Below are 4,457 nucleotides of genomic sequence, written 5' to 3'. Positions count from 1 at the left end.
ATCCACTTCCCTTTTTAAATTTTCTAACCTACCTGCTCGATTAAGGGATCTGACATTCCACGCTCCGATCCGTAGAACGACAGTTTTCTTTCTCCTGATAACGACGTCCTCTAGAGTAGGGGGACAATTTTACCTCCCGAATATTTTACCCAAGAGGACGCTATCATCTTTTAACCATACAGTAAAGCTGCATGCCCTCGGGAAAAATTACGGCTGTAGTTTCCCCTTGCTTTCAGCCGTTCGCAGTACCAGCACAGCAAGGCCGTTTTGGTTATTGTTACAAGGCCAGATCAGTCAATCATCCAGACTGTTGCTCCTGCAACTACCGAAAATGCTGCTGCCCCTCTTCAGGAACCACACGTTTGTCTGGCCTCTCAACAGATACCTCTCCGTTGTGGTTGCACCTACAGTACCGCTATCAGTATCGCTGAGGCACGCAAGCCTCCCCACCAAAGGCAAGGTCCATGGTTCCTGGGGGGTGCATAGATCGTGAGAAATCAGTACCCAGAACAACCATCTCTGGCCATAAAACGGCCTTCATACGCCTGGGCATTGAGTCAAACAGAGCTTGGATGGCGTGTACAGGTACAGCTGCCCATGCAGCTTCAACACGATACCACAGTTCATCAAGCGTAGTGACTGGCGTATTGTGACGAGCCAGTTGCTCGGCCACCATTGACCAGACGTTTTCAGTTGGTGAGAGATCTGGAGAATGTGCTGGCCAAGGCAGCAGTCGAACATTTTCTGTATCCAGAAAGGCGCCTACAGAAACTGCAACATGCAGTCGTGCATTATCCTGCTGAAATGTAGGGTTTCGCAGGGATCGAATGAAGGGTAGAGCCACGGGTCGTAACAGATCTTAGATGTAACGTCCACTGATCATAGTGCCGTCAATGCGAACAAGAGGTGACCGAGACGTGTAACCAATGGCACCCCATTCCATCACGCCGGGTGATACACTAGTATGGCGATGACGAATACAGGCTTCCAATGTGCGTTCACCACCATGTCGCCAAACACGGATGCGACCATCATGATGCTGTAAACAGAACCTGAATCCATCCGAAAAAATGACGTACACCCAGATTCGTTATTGAGTACACCATCGCAGGCGCTCCTGTCTGTGATGCTGCGTCAAGGGTAACCGCAGCCACGGTCTCCGAGCTGATGGTCCATGCTGCTGGAAACGTCGTCAAACTGTTCGTGCAGATGGTTGTTGTCTTGCAAACGTCCCCATCTGTCCCCATCTGTTGACTCAGGGATCGAGACGTGGCTGCACTATCCGTTACAGCCGTGCGGATAAGATGCCTGTCATCTCGACTGCTAGTGATACGAGGCCGTTGGGATCCAGCACGGCATTCCGTATTACCCTCCTGAGCCCACCGATTCCATTTTCTGCTAACAGTTATTGGATCTCGACCAACGCGAGCAGCAATGTCGCGATACGATAAACCGCAATCGCGATAGGCTACAATCCGACCTTTATAAAAGTCGCAAACGTGATGGTGCGCATTTCTCCTCCTTAGACGAGGCATCACAACAACGTTTCACCAGGCAATGCCGGTCAACTGCTGTTTGTGTACGAGAAATCGGTTGGAAACTTTGCTCATGTCAGCACGTTGTAGGCGTCGCCACCGGCGCCAACCTTGTGTGAATGCTCTGAAAAGCTAATCATTTGCATATCACAGCATCTCCTTCCTGTCGGTTAAATTTTGAGTCTGTAGCACGTCATCTTCGTGGCCAGTAGTGTAACTTATGTGGAATAAGGGAAACCAGCCGGCATTCGTCGAGGCAGATGGAAAACCGCCTTAAAAACCATCCACAGAGTGACCGGCACCCCGGATCTCGACCTAATCCGCCGGGTGGGATGGTGCCGGGGACTGGCTCGCCTTCCAGGCCGGAAAGCAGTCCTAACCGGGCGGGCTACGTTGTGACAATTGTTAGTATGAACTGTTGTATAATAGTATATTACATGAGATGAGATGGGGAATCACAATTGTTAATCCTTGCAAACTACAACGTTATTTATGGAAAATTTGTAGATCCGAAATTGATTACCTCAATTGCGTATGTATGAAATCCCATTTCACAGTAAAGAATTAGAGAAGATTTAAAGAATCACTATCAGGATACATTGCTCTTTACACCAAACCCCTTTATCCAAAATCCGTTGCGTAGTTTCACAATTTAGTGTTGGACCCTGAGGAGAGATCTGCTACTGGACTCAGACAAGTCAGATCTGACTGTAGGAACACAATTATCCACGTGTACAAGAAACAATGGGTGTGTCGCATATTTTCTGAAAGTAGTTGTCTGGAGTGTAATCTGAGATGTAAAGGAAATGCGGATGATAAACGGAAGGAATAATTTGAATTTTGGTATTACAGAAGAATACTGAAGATAAGATGGATAGCCGTCCGGAGTGGCCGAGCGGTTCTAGGCGCTTCAGTTTGGAACCGCGCGACCGCTATGGTCGCAGGTTCGAATCCTGCCTCAGGCATGTATGTGTGTGATGTCCGTATGTTATTTGGGTTTAAGTAGTTCTAAGTTCTAGGTGACTCATGACCTCAGATGTTAAGTCCCATAGTGCTCAGAGCCATTTGAACCATTTGATAAGATGGTTACATCGAATGAAGAGATTTGGGGAGCAGACGGCTTTTCAATACAACCTGACTAAAGGAAGGTGTAGTTTCATAGGCCACATCCTGAGGAATGAGGGGACAGTTAATTTGGTAACCGTCAACACCAGCTGGAAAAGTTCGTGTATGAGCATTGTTCAGGTAATGATGAGAAATTACTACAAAAATTTCCAGAAGAAAGAAGTAACTCTAGTTAATAATTAGGTTCCACGTACTCCTACGTAATTGGCAACCACAGAGCACGAGTTCAGAAAAACTGTACAAAGGCGAAAAAAGGAAAAGCCAGCACCGTAGATGAAGTGGTAATCCGTGTGCTGAAACAATGAATTTGAGTATACAAGTTAATAAATCGGACATTAATACCAGAGACGTTTCTGGAGTACCTGTTTAAAACAGGTAACAGTGTTGCCTCTGCTAAAGGTAGCTAGAGGTGTGCATAGACAAGGAAAACTATAGGCTTATTTCCAGGCTGTCATATTTCTCAAAAATGATTAAATCAGCTCTGATAGTCAGATTAATAGATTTCTTAAGTAAATGAAGATTTACAAGTGCTTCGTAGTGTGAATTTAGGAGGTGAATAAGTTCAGAATCAGCCATAACAGAAACTGGGAAAGCGGTACTCGGTGTTCTTGACAAGGATGAGTATGTCGCAGGCATATTCTTAGATATTCCCAAATCTTTTGATACTGTTCACCATAAGATTATACTAAATTAGCTAGAATAATTAGTACTAAGACGACTAGCTACCGTGTGGCTCCGATCATAACCAGCAGATAGAGTACAGGTGGTAGTGGTAACATGAACTTTACATGCGGCTGAGTATTTTTTGTGAATCTCCTATGGGAACGCAAATACATCACTAAATAAGTTCGTTTGGGTCGAATTTTAGGACCAATACGGTTCGTAATATACATGAATGGCATACCCAGTAATATTAGTGAAGAGGAAAAAAGTCTGTTTGTTCTAAACTGCAATATCACAGTCATATAATGACATGATTGGAGACCATGGCTGTTATTTGAAGACAATGTTGATGGTGTTGAGACAGCAACCAGCCACAAATTTATTTTCAGTTCCTTTACTGAAAAGGTACGGTTACCAGTTTAGAATCATTACGATTCATCTTAAGATGCTTTTCACGCTTTCATTAGAACATGCGGTGTGTTTTCTTACCATGCACCATGCACCATGCATGTTAGAAATCTATTATGTGACAAATCTAAAGTGTTCAGTGAGAACATGCACCATGCATCATGCATGTTAGAAATCTATTCTGTGACAAATCTAAAGTGTTCAGTGAGAACATGCACCATGCATCATGCATGTTAGAAATCTATTCTGTGACAAATCTAAAGTGTTCAGTGAGAACATGCACCATGCACCATGCATGTTAGAAATCTATTCTGTGACAATTCTAAAGTGTTCAGTGAGAACAATGTACGTGTGTAACGATAAGAATGCTGTGGGAATGTATTCACATCTGTTAGACGAAAACTATGGAAACAAACATTCCAAACCAACATTTCACGACAATTAATCTGTAAGAAAACGCACCGCATGTTCTAATGAAAGCGTGAAAAGCATCTTAAGATGAATCGTAATGATTCTAAACTGGTAACCGTACCTTTTCAGTAAAGGAACTGAAAATAAATTTGTGGCTGGTTGCTGTGTCAACACCAACATCATAGTCTCTGAAAAAACAGAAGAGCCCTTTGCTACATACCGTTCATACGAATTTTTTCTGGGGAAGAAATATTCGATGCGCTATAGCTGCTGTGCAAGGTGTCAGTTTGATTGTATGCACAGTTCTGTATGTAG

The sequence above is a fragment of the Schistocerca cancellata genome, chromosome 8, assembly GCF_023864275.1.
Source record: "Schistocerca cancellata isolate TAMUIC-IGC-003103 chromosome 8, iqSchCanc2.1, whole genome shotgun sequence".
In the NCBI taxonomy this organism is placed as follows: domain Eukaryota; kingdom Metazoa; phylum Arthropoda; class Insecta; order Orthoptera; family Acrididae; genus Schistocerca; species Schistocerca cancellata.
The sequence above is the reverse complement of the archived record's forward strand: the minus strand, read 5'-3'. Positions refer to the sequence as shown.